The following is a 22,581-nucleotide window of genomic DNA, read 5'->3' as shown; positions in this document are numbered from 1 at the left end:
TTGACAAGGGCCTGGTAGAGAATTCCAGTAAGACCATCAGCCTGGGCCCAAGTACGGAGCCTTGAAGGTCTTCCTCTTCCAGAGCAATAGTAAAACAGCTCGTGACGGAGGCGACACAGGCAGGAAAAGAGGACCTGGCACTTGGTCTTGGCTCAGCTTCTTCTCCCTGGGATCGCTGGGAAAATCTTCTGTCCTGGAAACCTCAGCTTGCCTACCTGTGACACGGAGTGGGATAATCGAGTCGATGCGATGGGAGGGCCCCTCGTGGCTCTGGTGGCCTGGGCTTCTCTGGCTGGGGCAGGAGTACAGGGACAACGCGGAATCGTGAAGTTTGTCTCTGAACCTGGAGAGTGGGTTAAAATCACAGAGGAAGACGCATTTGGACCCCACAAAGCGCCTCTCACAAGTGTTGGGAGATGATGGACCCCATCATAATTCTGCTCCTTCCTGGAGTGTTAGAACAGCCCTGATGGTCTCTCAAAGGCAGACGGACAAGTACCCTACCCACTCAGCCAAGCGTGTGCTGGGCCCCTACCTGCAGCCTCCTGGAAGGCAGGAAGGACCCAGGCTGATGGGAAACTTTGAGAGACTGCGCCCCCTGGTGGCCAGATTCTGCCGTTGCCGTTCAGGGCTCCTAGGATACGACGGGCTCTTTCACCTAAGGACCCGTGTCTTGGCTTCTGCAGAGAGGATTGTAGTCAGAGCTTGGGAAAAAGAAAACTCAAGCTGGTGCAAGACCACAAAGCTGAAAGCTGGTAGGGACCCTCCACGAACTTCTTGAACAAGTATTTGTTGAGCACCTACTATGTTTTGAACTCTTGAGCCCAGCATAGAAGAAAACAGGGCCCTTGATCTGTAAGGAGCTTCACATGGGCGGGCTGCGCACCTACCATGTGCCAGGTTTTTAACTCCTGGGACTCCTCACAAGTATCATCTCCATTTTATGGATGAAGAGACTATGGGTCACACAGCATTAACGGGCTGAGCTGGGAGTCAGACTAAGACGCTGGGGACTCCCAAGCTGCCCATCCCAAGAGGTCTGTGCAGGAAGAGCCCACTGCTTCCCGGAAGTGGGTCAGGGAGGTTCCTGGTGGGTTCTCAGCAGAACAGGGGTGTGCCTCTGGCCCTCAACCTGTGTGGGCTGCTTGCAGCATTGTTCTCTTTGTCTGAACCTCGGGGCTCCTCCCCCTCCAGCAGAGGCACAGGCCAGCTGCCTGGAGAGCAGGACCTGCCCTGCCGGCTGGCTGGCCTGCTCGTTAGAGCCCTGTGTGCGCTCTCTGGGGGCATCCACCCCAGGGTCTGGGCCAGAGTTTGACACAAATCTAAAAATAGCCACTGTTTTGTCCTTTTGTTGAAGAGGAGGGGCTGGCAGAGAGGCTGGGCTCCCCGATGACCTGCCCACCAAGAACAAAGCTCTTTCCCCCCTTCTGCTTTTGCTCTGCTTCTGGTGCCCTGGGACCACAGCATGGACTGTTCCGCTCAGTCCACATAGATGGAGCCAAACGTATTCCTGAATGGTGGCCCTCGTGGCAGAGGCAGACCGCTGGACAGGACAGCCAGGCCCAGGCTGATCCATTGGGGCACACGGTGGGTGATAAAGGTGATAAAGGCTGTAGGCAAGGCTCTGCCCGTGTGACATTTTGTGTGATGTCCTACCACAAGGCACAGCTGGTAGGTGGGCAGGTGATTGCATGGCTGGGCATAGACAGGTGGCCCTGGGGGTTTGTGTGTGATTGAGCCCCAGGACACTGTGCACAGGTGACTTCAAGCGTGACAGTGTGGATGACACTGAGGAAACCACAAGGTATGAACAAGGGAGGTTGTGGGTGACTGTGGCTGTGCAGGTGACACCATGAATGTCAGCTCTTCCCAACCAGATTCACCATGAGCAGGTGACATCACGTACCCTGAGTTGACATGGGGCTGACTGTGCGGGTGATGTCCTGTGTGACTCCATGACTATTGCCCTTTGGGGTTTGCAAGGGAGTAGATTTAATATGACACATAATTTATAGGATTATTTTATAATATTCACTTAAAAAGTCAAATGCAGAAGAGCACACTCATCTGTCCATGCACTACAGACCCAAAGAACCCAGGCAAGGGCCCGGATCCCACAGCAATGTCCTGCCTGAGTCCAGCCCAGACCCCATGACAACGTCTCACACAAGTCTGTGTCAAGGACCTGCACTGGGAAGGCCTGAAGGTCAGTGGTGGAAGCTAGAAAGTCTGGGGGGGGGGGTATGATCTGTGCCAGCAGGCTGAGGGATCTGCACTGGGGCCAGAAAGCAATGCTCAAGGTAAAGGCCAGAGCTACCCCGAAAAGAACCGCAGGCATCCTCAGCCACAGCGAGGACAGGAGCTCCTCTGAAGATGAGAAGAGCCAAGTTTATACCAGGAAAATCAGTGCGACAAGCTTCTCCAGGAGAACCCATGGCACCACCTTCCCTGAAGTTCCTCTTTTACACTGCTGGCGACAATCCTCAGGTGGGTTGGGGGAAAGTTGGGGTCCCTGGATCAGTGCTACCAGCTGTCCCCTCTGGCCTCTGTCCAGGTCCTGCCGTCCAGGTTTCCAGACCACAGTTAGGCTGGGCAAATCCAGAAGACACCAACCTCTCCTGCTTCTGCCCACCACAACCGGGCATTGTCCACTCTGGGCCACCTCTCCTGCCAACGCAGCCCAGCGGCAGGACTGGGGCTCTGACTACACCCTTGGGTGAGAGGATCAGAGTCTCCCTCTGCTGGAAGCCACTGCTGCTCAGCTGACGAGGACCCGGGCTGGCTAATAAGTCAACTCTGAAAGCTGTGACTCCACACAGCTGCGATCATTGAATATCTCTGGTGGTTTTTCTGTCCAGGAACTTGGGGGTGGCTGGGCTGGGCAGCTTGTGGGGAGTCACTCCTGAGATTTCAGCAGGATGTTGACCAGCTTGGCCGGGGCTGGGAGGATCCACTTCTAAACTGGCCGATTGACATTTCTGGCAAGCCGGTGGGGGCTGCCCCTGTCTCTGTGGTCCCCTCCTTAGGGCAACTTGAGCCTTCTCATAGCACAGCGATTGAGATACAAGAGCGAGCGTGCCAAGAGAGTGTGGCGGCACACATCACCTGTCATCCCAGCACTCTGGGAGGCTGAGGCAGAGGGAGTGCGAATCTGGGCAACTTAGCAACATTCCTGTCTCAAAATCAACATTTTAAAAGGGCCAGAGAAGTAGTCAGTGTGAACGAGTTGGGTTCAATTCCCAGCATTGCCCCCCACCAAAAAAACAGCACTAGGCAGAAGCGCTATTGTACCTAAATGGTTTAGTCTGGAAGTCACATGACATCACTCTGGACGGGTTTTATGGGCCGCAGGGTGGGCCCTGGTTCAGCAGGGGATTGTCCAGAGCGGCTTGGAGTGCGCCCTCCAGCCCTGCCTGTCACCCAGTGAGTTAGTCCCAGCTTCTCAGACGCGGGCGGGAAGCACAGGGCTCCAGGCTCAGACACTGGGGACAGCTGAGGACAGCTGAGGACCCATTTGGGGCAGCATTTCTCATGGCTTATGTTTCCACAGCCCCCCTCACAAGAGGCCTAGAAATGACCAGGGTGCTGGTCGGGCTGTGCTATGCAGGAAGAGGGACCGGAGCTTCGGCTCTGAGCACATCCACCCTTGGCTGGAGAGGGACATCGCGTCTACCTCCGGAGACCGCCTGTGGCAAACAGACTTGAAAATGTAATCCAGGACACGGGGACCCACAAAGCACTCACAAATCACGCCAAGTCAGGGCTTCCCTCTCAGATTAGCCCTTACAGTATCACCTAACCTTAGTCACCTCCCCACTTCCTGCTTCTAAATCTCCCAACTCTGGCACGCAGCAGGCGGGCGGTCCAAGAGCAGAATTCCCAGGGCCACAGTTTTATCCATAGTGAGTCCCACGGACACTTGGGTTCCCCCAGGGACCACCAAGACGGTGACCAAGAGCACCTCTAGAGGCTGGTACCACCACCCAGTCTGGGTTGTCTCTTTCCAAGACAGCCGAGGGCTGGGGAGAGAGCGCGGCTCTGCCTTGTTAAGGCTCACAACCGCAGACACCCACCCCCTGCCCCGCTGCCCAGAGGGGAAGGGGGCCTCGTCCTTCTCCATGTCATGTCGGCGCCTGGCCTCCCCCTCTGCCTCTGAGCTGCACCCTCAGCCCAGACCTTATTTTTGAGTGGTGGACACTGAAGATGGCTTCCTCTTTTTATTTCTCCCTAATTCCCTTAAGGCAGGCGAATGTTGTTTAACCCACTGTTGTAATGACTGTGTATCAGAAATGTAACGAAAAGGAAAGGAAATCATGTTAGTAATTTTCAAAATATAAGGAAGGTACCCCCCAGAAACACAAGTGGGATTATCTAAATGCATACTTTTTTCAAATTGTTTTTACCTCATTTCCTGGTGCTAAGGATCAAACCCAGGACCTTCCTTAAGGGCGGCAAGAGCCTCACCCTGAACTGCTCCGCTGATGCAGAAAGCGAAGCAGCCATGTGAATGGACTTTGTTCTCTAACAGTGCCGTGCCGTCTCGGAGCACAGACTGTCTACAGCTTACTCACGTGTATTCCTCAGAAAGTCATGCATCTTATTTCCAAATATTTTTGTGTTATCAGCATAAGCTTCATCTGTTTATCTGCTATTTGTAACATGACTAAAACCTTTAACCATACATTGAGACCGTATTACTATTTGGTTAATACTATTTTCTTATTTGTTTGTGGAAACTCTTTGCATGTTACAGATACTCTTTGTCTATAACATAAATAATACAGACTTACTTCCAGTGAATTTTACATGCAAGTTCTTTCACTGCATAGAATCTTTCATTTTTCTACAGTCAAATCCATTGAACTGTAGAATTTCTCTTCCCTCTTCCACTTTCTCCCCGTTTGTTCCCCTCTGTGCCCTTCCCCCTCCCCACAAGGTCTCACTGTGTCACCGAGGTTGGCCTCCTGCCTCACCTCCTGAAAAGCTGGGATTATAGGCACACACTACCACGCAGGTGATCATTTTCCTAATGACGCCTGGGTTTTATGTCCTCCCTTACCCAAAGCGCTTATGATCTAAGATATTCACTCTTTGAGTACGAGTGGGTCTTGCTTTCTGAGCACTGCACCACACTGCCAGTGATAGGAGGAGCCCACCTCCTGCCGCCTGGCATGGGTAGGGGGATCATCCCAGAGGGTGAGGATGGAGCCTGCCGACCCCCGTAGTGATGCTCTTTGCACAAACAAGCATAGCTCCTGGGAACAAAGCATCATAAGAGGCCCAAGGGGGAGACTGGGGACCAGTGCTTGTGCCAGCAGACACTCAGCCACACGCAGCCATTCCCAGCCCAGAGCGTGCACACGGACGGCCACCAGGCACCCAGGAAATGCACCCTACGAACATGCAGAACTGCACTGAAAATGCACACATCCCCATGCCCATGTGAGAAGCCCATTTACAAATGTGAGGTCAGGACCAGGGACACCGAAACAAGGAAAGGAAGCCCTAGGAGGTGGCACTAGCAAAGAGTGTATCACTGGCTGGCCCTCAAGGGCTCAAGGCCTGAGAAACTGCAGGAGCTGGGAAGAGCTGTCACTGTGGGGAGCGACACTGGGGAGAAAAGCATACATCACGGCCACTGCCAGCAACCTGTCCTGCCCACAAGCCTTCTGGGTCCAGCCTCGCAGCCACCAGCCAGCAAGACGGCTGCTTGGCGTGGCCCACGGGGTCGGCGTCTAAGGGCAGGGCAGGACGGAGGGTGGCTCTGTGGGGCAGCAAAGTGTAACCGGCGCACCCGTGGAGATGCCTGTAAGGTACACGGGGCTCAGTGCAGGCACACACAGCTGTTCAGCATACAACACACCCAGCCTGTACACAACATGGAGCCACGCACACAGGAGAGCCATGGCCCAGATCCCATACACGCTCAGGGAGAAGGCAGCCCCTCCAGGTGGGGCCAGAGACAGAGGCCCGCTTCCCTTCCCCCACACTCTCCCCCTCTTCCCCTCCCCCACACCAAGCCCAGAGCCGGCTTTTGGCTGAGCTCTTTGTTACTCTTGGCAAAGACCGAATCCCAGTGGCACAATGGGCCAGCCAGCCCTGCACAAATCACCTGCTCTTCGGGGGCCTTTCAGAGGCTTGGTCCACTTGAGTGACAGCTGAATCAGATCCTGACTGGTGGGGGGCTTGGCTGGCTCCGAGGGCGCAGAGCTGGGAGGCCTGACTCCCCCCTCCTCAGCCGCCTCTGCATCCCACCTACTTCCCTAACTGCATTCAAGCCTCTTCCCTGCACACGTCTCATGCACCCCTAGAACTTGTCCATTTCAGCTTCTTAGCCCATTGCTGCCAGGACCTTCATTCAGGTCTCCTCTGCTCCTGCCTGGATACCCACAGAAGCTACCAGTTTCCAGAGAGCTGCCACACCCAGCCGAGGGGATTTCAGCAACTTAATCATTTCCCTCCTCTTCAGACCCTGCTGTGGCTTCCCATCACTCTCCAGATGAGGCTCGGTTCAGCCCCAACACTTGGCACCTTCTGGTGGGTCACCTCCTGACCCCAGTCCTAGCCTCACAGATTGCCAAGCGCCCTCCCCAGGTCACGCTCAGGGTTGGCTCACTTGATATCCGCAGGGCTTTTGCACACACACCTGCACTTATCTGCTGGCTCCACCCAAGCTGGAGCTTTCAGCACTAACCAGGGTGGAACTAGGGGTTCCCTTCCCTTCCGATCCATTGTGGACCTTTGTTTTTTAAAAATATAATAAAAATGAACTACCAGCAAAAAGGAAAGGAAAGGGAAGGGAAGGGAAGGGAAGGGAAGGGAAGGGAAGGGAAGGGAAGGGAAGGGAGGCTGGGGATTAAGCTCAGTGGCCGAAGCACCTGCCTGGCAAGCACAAGGCCATAAGTTCAATCCCTGGTACAAAAAAAAAAAAAAAAAAAAAAGGAAAGGAAAGGGAAAAAAAAAAGAAAGTAAAACAAAGTGGGTTGTAGGCACCCGGGAAACCAGCTTAGTTCCTTCTCACAATGTGAAGCCCTCATTTTCCACATGGTCCAACAACCTCACTGCTAAGTTAGTGACCCCAAGAAATGAAAGCAGGTTCACATGAAGGTTATCTGTAGTGCTCGCTTCGGCAGCACATATACTAAAACTGGAATGATACAGAGAAGATCAGCACGGCCCCTGTGCAAGGATGATACACAAATTCGTGAAGCATTCCATATTTTTAAATAAAATGAAATAAAATAGAAGATTATCTGTGAATATCTTCAGTGCTTTCACCCATAATTATCCAAACTGGAAACAACTTAAATGCCCTTAGGTGGTGAATGGACAAACTGGGGGGGCCCATGCGAGGGAACACTATACAGTGATGAAAAGGAAAGAACTCCTAGCACACTGGACATGGAAGGGTCACAAATGCTTTCTGCTGGTAAAAGAAGCCAGACACAAAAACCTACATCCTGCACACATCCACTCACATGGGCTGAGCATCTCTAACTGAAAGTCTGAAGTCTGAAACTCTCTGAATTTGGAGATTTTTTGAGCACTGACATGATGCCATGGGGGGAAGTTTCACACCTGATCTCATGTGATGGGTACACTACAAATATCGTATCCAGCTACCTTCAGGCTATGTGTGAGACAGAAGCAGGTTTTGTTTCCAGACTTGGGTTTTATCCCCAAACAGCTCATTATGTACATGCAAATATTCCAAAATCTGAGACACTCTGGGTCCCAGGCATTTTGGATAAGGGGTAATCAACCTGTATGACATTTTGGGAAAAAACAAAACTGTGGGGACAGAAAACAGACTCGGTGTCTGCCAGAGGCTGGGGCGGGGGCAGGGAGTGCGCTCCAAGCCAAGAGGCTCCAGGGAAATTTAGGGAGTGACGTGGACGCTCTGTGTCTCCACTATGCTGGAGGTTACAGATATGGGGTGGTTGTCATCATTCATAGAAGTGTACACTCCCAAGAATGGATTTTACAGTATGTGCATTAAATGTGACTTTAAAAAATACACAAGTCTAAGTTTCAGGAATTGTTTTATTATGGTCAGATAAACAAACAGGAGCTTTCACTTTTAAATCCCTTTCCGGGGTGCTGGGAGTAGCATCAGCTGCAGTCTGGTTCCTCCAGAGCACATAGATCTTTTGTCTTTTTTGCACATTAAGTGCCCTCACATTGGGTGCAACCATCACCACAAGCCACATGTAGGACCAGTCCATCCTCCCGAACCAAACCCCTGACCCCACTAAGCATTAAATCTCCATTCCCCTCCCCAGGAGCCCCTGATAACTTCTCTTTGTTCTCACACAGCATTTACCCTTTTGTGGCTGACTTCTTCACTAAACATAATTTTTTCAAAGTTCACCTCTGTTGTAGTGATGGCATGATTTCATTCTTTTTAAGGCTGAGTAATATTCCATCATATTGTAGACTGCAATGTGCTCCCTCATTCATCTGCATGGGGTATTTGGGGTGCCTTCCCTTGTATCTACTATGAATAACGGTGATAAGAACACGAGATTTGTATTTTAAAAATTATTAGATTCAACAAACATAAAATTACTTTGGTAAAGCATGTGCTCTCAATTTTGTTGCCCATCTCTCTGGTTTGACTTTGAGGTATCGTGGCTTGGGAGCGACCTCTAGCTTTCCTGAGTCCCCGACTGGATTTCTTCCCCTCCCCAGTCCACCCCACAATGCCCTGGGCTGCATCACAGCCCATTTCGGCTCCCCAGCTCCTCAGGGGAGGAGCAGCTCTGAGTCTGTACCTGCAGCCTGGGGCTGGGCTCGGGCCCAGGAAGAGGCTGGAGAAAAGGCAGCCACCTGACGTCCTCCTGCTGCAGCCGGCAGGCGACAGGGAAAGAAGCACCAGAAGCCACGTCTGTGCTCTTTGCTGCGTGGTCCCTGCAGCGATGAAGTCCCCTTGCCTTCGGCTTCCAGGTTCAAAACAAGATTAGGGTCTGCTCCTCTCTGCTTGTCACATTCAGGGTCTTTGGACCTGTGGAGACTCTCGGCCACTTCCGAGGTCAACACAGAGCCACTGCCATGAAGTACTCATCACCCGGCTTGTGTGGGCTGAGCCCGTGGACACACAGCTGGCCGGGGGTGACCACGGGTGTAGATGTGCACCTACACGTTCACATATGCACCCCACATGTGCACCTTATGCGTGTTACCTGGGCGTAGAGCGTTTGGTGTCATGTGTGGATGTGTGTGTGCCTCAGACAATTCACAGTTTGATTTTTTTGAAAGGACAGTTATTGCTTTCCAAAGACCAGGGGTCGGGGAGGCTTGAAAGAATGTACAAAACTTAAATCTCACTTTTGGAGGCTGTCAGAGTATCTGAGTTTCCAGGGGGTCATAGAAAATTTCAAAAATAGAAAAACCATGAAGAAATCTGAAACAAAAACACATTCCCACGCATGTCAATGCACAGCCTACAAACTTAACCCCAGCTGGACCATAAATGTGCATTTTGATATTCGCAGACAACCACAGACTTGTAATGCACACACACACATAATGGCAATAGTTACTTTTTTCAATGAACTAAACATAGTGCTAAGTACTTTATATGCATTGTATTATTTAGCCTTTGATAAAAATCATTCAGAATGGGTACGATAATTTGCATCCCTATTTTATAGATGAGGAAAACTCATTTGGAGAATTGAAGAGATTTGTTCCAAGTCACAAAGATAGGAAGTGATTGAGCTGGGATTTGAACTAACCTCAGTGGGTGGAAGTCTAAAGACAGACTGCATAATGCTGGGCTGTCTGCTGACAACTGCAGACATCACACACACATGCATTTACATACATCTCATATGTATTGATATGCTGATGCACACACCTAGGTCCACATGTGCACATGCCTGTGTCCCTAGATGGCACACTTGTGCATAGACACAAAGACTCACGCATACACATCATAAACACAAGGCAGATACCAGAGACTCACAGGCACACATATTGGTGTCAGCCACATGCAGCTGCACACAATGGGTTTACTAGTGTGATCACGCACAGAGCTAAGTTGTATGCAGGTCTGGTCCTGGCCCCGCCTTCCCTCGCCGCACTGCCTGACCTGCCCTCTTGGCAGGTAAGAGCTTGGGGGTTGGGCAGCGCTGCATAGAGCCCTGCCATCTGGTGGCTCAGACCCTCCAGGGACAGGCTGCTGCCTCCCAACCCCACCCAGCAGGTAAGCAGAGCCACCCTTGGGGCCAACAGCATAAAGCACCACACCTGGGCCCCTCCCAGGAGAGGCTGAGCTCAGGAGACCTCCAGGTGGCTGCCACAATGGTACTTCCCAGCCACGGCCCATCCTCCCGCTGCCTCTCCAGCCCCAGGTGCAAGTCAGGAGGTAATGATCCCCACCTCTCCTGCCTTAGCTTCCGCCCAAGATGTCTCACCTCAACATGCATGGAGAATGGAGCAGAACTGCCTGCGAACTCAACCTGGGGGCAAGGACAGTTTCCTGGCATGAGAGCTGTCCCAGCAGAGTGCCTCACCTGAAGGCTGCACAGCCATGAGCCAGGGCGGGAGAGAGATGCAGCCAGAAGGCTGCAGTGCCGAGTTTTAGAAATAAGGGAAAGCACCATCTTCGGGGACTGGCAATTAATTCATCAGGCCAGGCAGGAACACAAAGGATGACAGAGTGATCAAAACCATCGCTTAGGGGGTACTTTGTGCTCTGTGAGATGGGGCCTTCCCAGGCAGCAGGGGTGAGCTGAGTTACTAGGACCAGAGGCCACTAAGTTCAGGCCTCCTCCTGTGGCCACCAGATCATGGGGCACAGCCACAGATGCTGTCTCAGACCCTGACACTGACCCACTGTCCTGTGGCCACCAGAGTTTGTCCAGGTAAGCCACTGACCATGCCACCTGGCTTCATGAGCCAGGCCAGTGGCACTGCTGGTTTGCACTTTACTAATCCTGCTTCTCAAGCAAGCAAACAGCCTTGCAAAGGTGATCTTGTAAAGCCAGGACATGACCAGTCCAGAGTTGGGCATGATGAGGAGTCCTTCTGGGACAATGGGAGAAAGCAGACTGGCAGGACTTCCCCAGGATCTGGGGCAGGCAGAGGAGAACACAAGGCGCTGAGGGGCCCCTCAAAGAGAGACTCAAAGTCTTTGAGGCTGGTTCCCTTGCATGGGAGTGAAACTCTGGCCTGCAGTGACCTCGAAGGACCCTCCTGCCTTGTTTCATGTCACCCTCAACTCTACCCCTTCCCCGAGAGTCCAGAGCCTCCCGTGCCAATGTGGGCATCCCCAAAGAAATCTAACAATCTTAATTTTAATGGGCTCCAGATAATTCCCCTGGAGGTAGTTCAGAACTAACTGCTGAGATAGAAGGAAGAATATCTTGCTGACCCTTTCTGCCCAGCGCTAAGGGAGCAGGTGGTGCTAGACACACACGGCTGTGTCCTCTAGCCCGTGCTGCCCTGAAAGGGTGCAGGGATCTGGACCACAGCTAGTAGAGGGCTGTCTCTGGCTCCCCCTTTGGAGGCCTGCACAACAGCACCTTCCCTTTATCAGTTAGGGCTGGCTGCCACCATCTCCCCTCACCAAAGCCTTGCTCACGGCTGGAAAGCAGGCAGCACGTGTTGGGAGTGAATGGGTGGATGAGACAGTCCTGCTCTCAGTGCTGATAGAGACCCATCAACCAGCCCCTAGGTAGGCTGACCCAATACCACCTTTTGGGTTTTATTTATTTATTTATTTATTTATTTATTTATTTGCATGGTACTGGGGATTTAACCCGGGGAAACCCACCACTGAGCTACATTCTTAGCCCTTTTGTTAAATTTTATTTTGAAAATGAATCTTGGTGAGTATTCTAAGCTGGCCTATAGCTTGGGATCCTCCTGCCTCAGTCTCTCAAGTAACTGGAATTACAGGTATGTGCCGTTGTGTCCAGCTGCTCCCTGTGTGTGAGGACTGTCCAAGGAACCCAGAATAGATTCTCCACTCTAGTGAGAGTAGGGGTTGGAAGGCCTTTGAGGGGCTGCATGAGAAAAGGACTAAGTCACTAATTCTCAGTTCACATCGCTGCTCTGCTGCTGTGTGCACTTGGACAAGATGCTTTCTGTCACAGCCCTCCAGGCTTTGCATCTGTGAAATGAGGGAGATGATGCCTACAGCGCAGGCCCGTTGGGCACATTAAATGAGATGATATATGTGCAACGTAGGATGGTGCCTGCCATCTAGCAGACACGCTTGATAAACGTTCCAGGCTCCCAGCTGTTAGCTCCAGCACCCAGGACAGCTCCCCAACAGCAGCCGCTCGGGTGCTGTCCGCGGTGCTGATAGAAGATTCCGAGCGCTCCCGTGCTTCCCCCTCCCTCAAAGCTCAGCGCCCTTGGCGACATTCTCGGAGGTCTCAAGGATCAAGGGAGGGGGACTCACAGTGCTTTCACAATTTCCCCTTAGACATTTATCACCAGACTCAAAATACCTCTGTAGAAGGAAGGTTACTGTTCCCATGGTGGGTAGACACCTTTCGTTCCCTTGTGAAATTCCATTGCATGCTTAATCAGTAGAGTCAGAACATCGAGGACATCACAGAACAAAACACGATGATGTTTGCTGACCACTGAGTGCTCACCAAGCTTTCTCTCCCCTCCAGCCTCATAAACCACTGTCCAGAAACCTGAAAAATTATTGCCTCCTTTTCTCCCTCTCCATTTCTAGTAATGTGCAGAAAGAGAGGATGGAAGAAGCCTCAGGGTTCCCAGATCTCTTGAGTTCCCAGCCACCACTCCAGGCTTCGATGTGTTCAAATCCCAGATAATTCTCAGCATATCCTCCAGCAGGACAAGACAGGCTCACCCACGGCAGGAAAAAAGCACAACACTTAGACTCAGTCCTACTTGGGCTTGGATCCCATCTTTTATCCACTTGCTTTGACTTCTCTGAGTCTAAGTTTTCTTATCTATAAGGTGAGGTTCTTAACTGCACCTCTTCCGTAGAACTTTTGGGAGATCCAAAGGTGTTACTTCACCCGTGTTTAATAGCATCTCAGTGAATGCTCCCTAAAATGATTATTAGTATTATTTGGGGCATCTGAGCCCCTCCAAAAGGAGACATCAATCCCTTTGTGCTCCAGCTATAAAGTCAGCTACAGACTCTTTCATGATGGCGGTTCTCCTGGCAGGGACAGATTCCCTCCCCATCCTGTGCCCTGCTGTACCCCCTAGAGCACCAGCTTTTCCCTGTCTCTTTCTGTGTTTGCTATAACACTCACCCCACCCTAATGCTCTGCTCTCATCCATTCTAACTGGTTCAGCTCCACCCTGTCTGAATCTCATACAGTTTGGTTGAGACAGACAAGCAGGCCTGGGAATGACAGATCAGCAGTCACTAGCATGGCACTTCCGGGAAGTCACTTAATTGCTCCTTAATTGCAAAACGGTGATGACAGTGTCCCCCTCCTCATGAGATTTTTGCAAGAACAGAGGAGAAGCTACCTGAGAAGGCTTAGCACAGATGCACGTGACACAGGCCTGTGGCTTGCTTGCCAGTGCCTCTGTTCTTGGTTTCCTGCTGTCCTTTGTGAGAGGTGCTCTGCCTCCTTCCTGACAAGCAGGATGGCACAACCCAGCTACCATCCCCTCTTTGGAGGCAGAGTGCACACTTGCATTTGGATCCCATCTGGAGCACACTTCTGTGGGTATGTGTGGTGAGACATGCATGGGTGACACCCCGCAGATCCTGAGGTCAGTCTTCTGGGTGCTCTATCCTTGTCTATCCTCAGTTAGGGCTTAGCCTTTGTGGCTGCTCTTGCTATGGGGTGTGTGTGTGTGTGTGTGTGTGTGTGTGTGTGTGTGTGCACTCATGCATGCATAAGATTGTTTGCATGCATACCTGTGTCATCATGGGTTTCACACAGAGGGCATGTGCAATTGGTCTGTGTATGAAGGTGTGCAAATTGGAGATGGTTGTGTGCATATGTGCAGCTGCAGGACATGACGCCAGCTGTTTAGCCATCAGTAAGCTTGGACGGTGTCCAGCAATTCACAAGGCTGCTGATTGCTGACACTTACTGCTCTGAGTGGCATCACGAGCCTGTCACTTTAGGAATAGCCATGCTTCAGTGATCCAAAATCTTGCTTGCTCAGAAAACCTTGGCCAAGCACACCAACAATACCAGAAGGATGACCAGCTTCTGCAGGAAAACATTTTCCAATACTTTTAAAACAAGTACTCCATTTGAACCTTCCTGTTTATGAAGGTGAATGCTTGATTACTGGTGATTTTCATCTGTTCATTAAAGGAGCCCTTGTAAGAGATCGTGCCTTGATGATACAGGGTTAGTCATTAATTCACATTACTTTGAAAATAATACAATTTTGCAGTGTCCCATAATTCAGGTTTATCACTAATTCACGAACACTCCTCATTAATCCAAATCAGGAAAGTTCTATTATTCAACAGCAATATATGTTATACTCAAGGAAAATAATCGCTATGTCACTATTTAGAATTCAATAGCTACAACACCACACAATAACCCTTCAGCAGGAAAGAGTAAGCTTGTTTCTTCTCTGTTTTCTTTCTTTCTTTTTGTTTTCTTTCTTCTTTCCTTCTTTCTTTCTGGTGCTAGGGATCAGAGCCTCACACGTGCCAGGCACATGCTCTGCCACTGAGCTACAGCACCAGCCCACAGCGGGGTTTTCACAGCACTTAACCTTTGTCTCATTGGCCCCACTGTGGCTCCCGTTCCTCAAAGGGGCAGGAGTCCTTCTCTAATGAGTAAGCTTCTGACCAGGCTTCCATAGCCAGTGAGCAAAACCAGCCCAAGTGAAATTCCAAGGAGCTGGGCAGGAGCCCAGTGGTAAAGCCCTCGCCTCACATGCATGAGGCCCGGCATCACCGCCAAACAAAAACAAACAGTGAAATCCAAGGGGCCTCTGTGGCCTCTGGTTCTCAAATCACAGTGAGACATCCTAGAAAAAGCAAACAGGCGCTGTCTCCTTCAGCCACAGGGTCGGAAAGATGTCATAGTGCTCAGAGGTCTTCAGCTCATCTGTCCCAGGGAGCTGTGCAGGAGGGGAGGAGAAGCAGGGGGGTGAGCAGCAGGAAGGGAACCTCCACAAGGCTCTCCCCTCTCAGATGCGTGCCAGGCCCTGCACGGGGCACCCACGAGGTCCAGGCCCCTTGTGGGTCCATGGACTGCACGTACAGACCCACAGTCTAAGGAGAAGAGCAAGAGATAATTATTCCAACCGCTGGACCTGCAGGACAGGACCAGCTGTGTGAGACACGTGGAAGCCTGGAAAGGATAGACAGTGTGGCCCTTGGGTTGGGTGTCAGGAAAGAGCATGAGATGGAGCTGAGTGAACCAGGCCAGGTGTGAAGGGCCAGACCGTGTCCTTCCCAAATCCGAATGTTGAAGTACTAATCCCCAGTGCCCCTGAGTTTGTATTGGAGGGATGGTCTTTTAAAAGGTAATGAAATTAAATTAGGGCACCTGGGTGAGGTCAGATCATCAGTCTGGCTGGTGTCCTTGTAAGAACAGGAAGTTTGGATGCAAACACATAGGGAGGGGGAGGCAGATCAAGGGACAGGCCTGGAGAAGCAGCCCAGCACTGCTCTCAGCAGGGGCCACCAGCCCTTCCAGTGTCTACATCCCAGACTTGCAAGCTCCGCACGGTGAGAAAGCCAGTCTGCTCTGTCAGCCACCTGTCCTCGGCCCCTGCCACAGCAGCCAAGCCAACTGCCACGTGAGGGTAGAGCCTGACGTGTCAGGAGTTACAGGTCCTCAGGTGGCTCAGGGCCGATGGGAGATGGGTCTTGGGGTCTGGAGATGAGGCCTGGGCAGTGCCAGGATGAAGACTTTGGATGTTTTCCAGCATCTTTCCATGAAGGAGATAAACAGCTGTAAAGCAAGAGAAAAGCAGGCCTGTAACTACAGGTACCCAAAAGAAAAGGAGAGAGAGAGCTAAGAAGGCCACAGCCACATCTCTGGGGTGGCCCTTTGGGACTTCTCGGCATGTGGAAATAGCTGCAGAGAAGGCCACCGTATAAGGGCAGTCTATGCAGACTAACAGGCCTGGGTTTGGAGTTTAGCTTCACATTTTCTTCAGACATCATTGATTTTGTCAACTCACATGTATTTACTGAACACCTACTATGCGCCATACACAGTTTAAGCACTGGGAATACATCAGTGCCCAAAAGAAGAACTGTCCCCCTGCCACCCACAGTAACCAGGCCCACCAATCCACGTATGCTGTGTCTGATAAGGAACGAAAGAAAGAAAGCACCAGAGAGAAAGAGGGCTCTTGTCCAGCCCAGGTGATCAGGGCAACAGCAGTGGAGCAGGAGAGGGTGGAGGTGAGAGATGGAGGCAGGAGGCTCCAGACAATGGGCCCGACGCACGTGTGTCCTCTTTTGAGAACCTACGGGAGGACAGCTGGGTGGTCAGCGAGAGGACAGTGACAGCTGATGAGACAGGCAGGGCCCACACCAGTAGGAGGTGCAGTGGACAGCTTTCCAGCCCCTTCCAGAGAGCAGAGGCCAAAGACGCCACTGGTCCCAGCCACCCATGGTGAAAGTGGCTGGGGGACAGCTCTGGGATTTTGATGAGCAGAGCAGTACAGATAGAGGCACACATGAAGAGCTGAGGCAGGACGGCTTGGAGCCCGGGGTGGGTGCAGCCCGGGGAGCCGTGGGGCTGACTGGGAGTTCAGATGTCCACTTGCAGGAAGTCATGGGAGCTGGTCATTAAACCATGGGCAGCTTGAAGCAGGCCATGCTGGGACATCTGCGCCATGCAAAGTGGCATATATTTCTCTACATGAGGGTTTTTTTTTAAATCCAAAGAGCTGATTGCTACAGGTCTGTGTTCTCAGTGAAATTAGAAAGAGAGGTCATCAGCTTAGCAGGAGGAGGAAGGAGCGAAATCTGAAGGGAAAAATAATCCTGGAATAGTCGTCCTGACCAGGAGGCCTTCAGAGTCACCTGGGAGGTGGAAAGACCTTGTCTAGACAAGTCCTCCAACCATGGCCACTTGGAGCCTCAGTGTACACAGCTGTAAAGTGAGAGTCCTGAGCCCTCTGCTGAGAGGTGCTTGGAGCAAAGTAAGGCACGTGAAGCACCCCGCAGAGAAGCAGCTGTGGCCTCGCGGGGAGCTGTGCTCTGGGTCTTGGACTCACAGAGGAGGTAAAGCTAAGACGGCTTGGGGGAGAGGGCTGTGCTCCGCCTGTCCCTTGTCTCCCCCCAGCTGCGTCCTCTGCGAACTGTGACGGCCACAGCGGGGACACATTACCCACCTTCCCCCAGTCTACATATTTATCACAATCTAGCAACTGCATAATTTGAAGCGGGTGTTAAAAAATATTCCAATGTGTTATGTGATTTTGCATTCCTGGGTGAAGAAAAATTACTGCATGAAGGTGGTTAATTATTTCAAAAGACAAATTCTATGAAACAAAATAAAAATAGACTCTTTGTCCAGGGAGAAAGTGAAGAAAAAAAAAAGGTGAGCCACAAAGAATTTGTCCCTCTAAATAGAACATGGCTATTTCTCAATACTGGGCACCTGGGAGGGGCAGGTGATCCTTGGGCCCTGGTCCTGAGTGAGAGGGGACAGGAGGTACAGAGGTGCAGTGGGAGTGGGGAGCCAGGGAGGAGGCTGCAGTTGTCCAAGAGGACACTGTGGTGGTCATGGTTTGCAAGGGAATCGATTTAATACAGGACATAACTTATAGGATTATTTTATAATGTTCACCCCGAGAGTCACATGCAAAAGTGTGCAGAAAATTTGTCCACACACGAGAGATCTGAAGAATTCAGCTGAGGGCCTGGATGCCGCAGCAATGTCCCCTACGAGTCCAGCTGGATCCCTAGAGCCAACGACAGTGTCTCATGAGAGTCTTTATCAGGACCTGTACTGGAGAGGCCCAAAGGTCAGTGGTAGAAGCAGAAGTCTGGGCCAGCAGGGTGAAGGATCTGTGCTCCAGGCTGAGGGTCTGCACTGGAGCCAGGAAGCGACACTCAAGGTAAGGACCAGGGCTCCCCAAAGAGAACCGCAGCTGTCTTTAGTGACACAGAGGACCCGAGCTGCTTCAACAATGAGAACAGCGGAGTTCATTTCAGGAAAGCCACATGACGAGCTTCTCCAGGAGAATCCACGGCACCACCTGCCCCTGCAGGTCTCCTTCTATGCTGCTGGCAACAATCCTCAGGTGGGCCTTCCACCCCCAGCACCACGCTGACTCAGCTCAGCCAGGCGCTCCAAACTGACTGTTAGTTAGTTCACCGCACACACTGCGCAGGGCTTGACGGCAGTGTTAAGGGTGAGGAAGGGCAGAGCTGTCTCTTCATTGACGGCAGGGTGGATGGCGGTGTCTCTTGTGCAATCCTTCGTAAAGTCCAACAAAGGACCACTCCTGGCCAGACGAGGTGTGTGCCTATAGTCTCCCATACTCAGTAGTCTGAGGCGGGAGGATTGCCGAGCCCAGGAATTTGAGGCCAGCCTGGCATCATAGTCAGAAATCAAAATGTCTCAAGAAATCAAAATGAACCACTCTTCCCTACCTGAGCCTTGACTGATTGTTTTTAAAAAGTGACAGGAAGACCTGTGCAGGCTGACTATCACCTTAGTCCCTGATAAAGGCCGGGGTAGAACATAGCTTTGGGTGAGAATCAAATGAACCTGGATGCTTAACCCCAGAGTAAAAAGGCATGCGTACATCTTGGCAAGTGCCAAACTGAGGGTCCCGCCCAGGAAATTCTAACTTGACGTAAGGGAGAAGATGCCCGTCCCTTGTAGGCAGCCTGCCACCAGGGGTCAAAGGAAAGGCCAGAGCTGGCTCTATTCTTCCCAGACCACCAGCCAGAAAAGTCACTCTATCTCCTGCAAGGCCGCCACGCCCAGCTGGCTCCCCATTTTATTTTTGTCTCTGTCTCCTCCCGGTACAGGGGAGTCCCTGGGTGTTTGTCAAATAACTGCATCAAATTGATGATTAGTGAAGAGAGAGGCGAGCCCTTCTCCAGTCTGGGACAGGATTTTCAGCATTAAAGTTCTTTCTGGAATCAGACTTGTTTACCTTGCTGCTGGCCGTGGTCCTGCCTTAGTTTCTCCTCTATCTGAGGGGCAGTTTTGGGCAAGTGACTCAGATTCACCTTTGTGAACCACACTGCTGGCTCGTGGCTGTGCAAAGTCACCCACACTGATAGATTGAGAGAGGAGGGCTGCCTCGGAGCAGTGACAGCTGGCCTGGAAGGACGCAGAGCCCTGTGCGGACTCTGCCCCTGCAGGAAGGGAAGCGTCCCCAGGGCCTGTTTGGTTAACCAGGCCTCCAGGCAGGACCCTGGGGCAGGGGTGAATGGCTCTGCCAGTAATCCCAGTGCTCTGGGAAGCTGAGTGGAGGGTCACACGTTCAGTCCCTGCCTAACTTAGCAACTTAGCAAGACCACACAGAAGCACAGATGGGAAGTCCCCAGGCCTGGCGGGGGGCCTGCTGTCACCCAGGGGGGATTGCATGTGACCTCCACGCAGAGCCACTTCCACCTGGAGTCGGGAGGCCTCGCTGTTTCCTTGGCCACTGAAGACTGTCAGACTCAACAACTCAGAGCGGGTGGATTTGGGGGACTGAAGGAAGTGGATGCCAGGCTGTGCCCAGGGCTGGGGAGGGAGCTGGATGCGAGGGCCAGGAATCAGGTTAGTCGGGGAGAAACAAAGCCGGCCTGAGACAATGTCCTCTACCTGAGCAAAGGAAAAGGACAGGGCTTCCTCACCTGGCAGGGCTAACGTGCTGGCAGAGGCAGGAGGGAGCTCAGTCCTGCCACCCAGGGACAGGGTGAGCACTCAGTCAAATATCAGGGTTAGGGGGAGGAAGGCCCAGCACCACAAGGGAATACAGGCCACGCGCAGCACTAAGATAAGTCCTGAGGTCATCGCTACAGTGACAGCGCTCTCCATCAGCTTCCTGTCAGGATTTCTTGAGTGGGGCAGGAAGGAAGGGCGGGCGTTTCAGCAGTCCTGCCCCTCAGGGTCAGGCACTGTGTCCTACATCACAGATGTGACAGTGGACACCAATTCATGTTGCATGTGGACACAAATATAGACAACAGACTGGCATGGGCAGTGGCGGGGTCCAGCCATCTCCCCTGAGAGGCCATCCCCATCTGGGCCCCGGAGGCCAGTAGGATGCGTGACTGAGGCTTCCTCTGGCCACCACAGCTTCTGTGGGCCTCACACCGAGGGGCCATAGAGACACAGACATGGGGTGTACTCGGGGGGTGGGATCTGGTGTGGGTCTGAAGGGCACACACTTGTGAGAGCAGGTCTAGACATTGTCTGGAAGAAAGGGACTGGGGACACGCCTGCGACCGAGGCAGTGCACAAGCACCTACGTGCCACCATGTCTGTGTGACCACTGACCAAGAATCTGGCTGGTTTTTCTCAAATGTGTGTGTCTGGAAGTGTGAGCAGGTGGTGGTAAGACTGCAGGGTGCACACATGTGTACATCTGCACCTGCGTGTGCAGATTTGTGCACCAGTGACTGGGCAGCACTAACTATTTCAGACCCTTGCCTCAGTTTCCTCGTGCATGAAATGGAGATAATTTGTATCCATCCTACAGGCTGCCACGAGGTGGCTGTGACACGAGGAGAATCTTTGTCACACTAAGCGCTCTGTCAAGCTTTGCGGCTCTTGCTCAAGTGTGAGCGGCACAGCTGAGCATCCCTCTGTGTGAGTGTGCGCATGTGTGAGAGTGGGAGTGCTGGGTTTCAGGCAAGTGATCCCGGGCAGCCCGAAGGCCTTGGGGACCCGTGAAGCCAGAGCCTGAGGCTGGACCCAGGCCAGCTCTGTCCCAAGGTCAGCTCCTTCCCGCTGCCTGCCGGGCGGGCTGAGCAAGGGCCACCCTGCCCTCCTGCCCTGCCTCCCGCCCTGCTGCCTCCCCTCAGGGCCACCCTGAGGTGGGGGCTGGGGACAGCAGCTGAGGGACCGGTCCCTCCTGCGCTGCAACCTGACAGCTGTGGCCCAATTAAAATCAACAGTTCACAGGTGTTCCTGGTAATGACTCACGCACCAAAAGCTCCACTCCCTTTAGGGCTCTTTTTAAAAAAATTTAGAGCTCTTTAAATTTTATTCACCCACAACATCAAACCCAGGGAGGAAGCAATAAAAGAGGAGGGGAGGGGCACGGCACACGTGTGCACACCGTATTTGCCCACATATAGGTATGTGTGATCGAACAAAACACAAATATGTGACACACACATTTAGACTCCGTGGTCACCTCGACACACACAGAGGCAGGACCTAGCTGTGTAATTGAACATGCAAACACACAAACACATTCAAACAGGAACCATTCAGACCTACACCCTCTGCCACAGCCCTCGGGCAGCCACACCCTCCCACAGTGCACGTGGCCCTGTGGTATCGGTTCCCCGTTGCTGCATGCAGATTACCACAGACTTAGTGGCTTAACACTCAGGCTCTCACGACATTCCCCGGTTAGGGTCTGGCAGGGGTCTCAGGAGGCTGCAGTCAGGATGCAGGCTGGGCTGCATTTCATCTGGAGGTGCTGCTGGGGGACCCCTGCCAAACCCACCCAGGCTGTTGGTAGCACACGTCTGCGGGACCATGGCACTGGGGCCGCGCTGGTTGCTCTTGACTGAAAGCACTCCCCTTCCTCTCCCATGGTCTCCTCACAGTGCTTGCTTAGCAGGCCAGCAAGGAACCAGGCAGATATGAGTGTGTGCATGCGTACATAAGTGTGAGCACACGTATGCCTGCATGTGCATAGGTACACATTGTATAAAGGTATGTGTGTCTGTTTCTGCCTACAGGTGAATATGTCTAGTTGCATATAAGAGTCCTTCATGTATACGTCATTCAGGAACCTGTGTGCATATATTTATGTATACATGCACATGTATACGTGTGCATAAATGTGTGTCTCTTTATGCATGTTTATGTGCATGTGTATGTGTATGCTTGCACCAAGCAGTGGTCTCAGACTTTGAAACTCACATTCCCACCTTTTCACGCTCTCCAGCCTCCTTCCTGACAGTGTGGCTCTGTCCCCGTGGTTGATCTCTGGAGTGTTCGTACAGATGTCTCTGCCACCCGCCCCGTTCTCCTTGGCCCCCCACAGCATTATTTTCATGACTTCCTCTCTGGGTGTCTGCTAGCTCATCCATTCTGTAAGCTAATAATCAGACTCAGTTTTACTATAAATGATTTGATTTCTAGTGTCGAGGGGGAAATGCAATTGGTCAGACCCAAATGCTGCTAGGAGAAGCTTGCATGTGTGGGACCCCTAGAAACCTATCTACATGAAGATTCACTGGGGCTTTTGGGGTCCAAACTGTGAAAGCTGGGACTGACTGGTCCAAAACAGGGTGCACACATTTGAGTTAAAAGAGACAAAAGCTCTGGGAGACTGAAGTAGGAGGATTCCAAGTTGGAGGCCAGCATAGGCAACTCACTGACTTAGTGAGATTGTCTCAAAACAGAAAATAAAAAGGAGTGGGGTGTATCTCAGTGGCAAGCCTCTGGGATCAATCCTCAGTACCAGAAGGGCAGGGGAGGGGGAGATGTACTACATGGAAGG

At 52.1% G+C, this 22,581-nt stretch overlaps 1 non-coding gene across 1 annotated transcript; it reads left to right on the top strand.

Moving 5' to 3' along the window:
• Positions 1 to 7,117: 7,117 nt before the first annotated feature.
• On the top strand, positions 7,118 to 7,224 carry LOC111757088 (U6 spliceosomal RNA). The gene has a single exon (XR_002791473.1). It is a non-coding gene; the product is annotated as a U6 spliceosomal RNA (small nuclear RNA).
• Positions 7,225 to 22,581: the final 15,357 nt, after the last annotated feature.

Source organism: Cavia porcellus, unplaced genomic scaffold (assembly GCF_034190915.1).
Source record: "Cavia porcellus strain 051 isolate PalLab524CR breed Dunkin Hartley unplaced genomic scaffold, mCavPor4.1 scaffold_1, whole genome shotgun sequence".
Taxonomy (NCBI): domain Eukaryota; kingdom Metazoa; phylum Chordata; class Mammalia; order Rodentia; family Caviidae; genus Cavia; species Cavia porcellus.
Note: the sequence above shows the minus strand (reverse complement) of the source record. Positions and strands in the feature narration are given on the sequence as shown.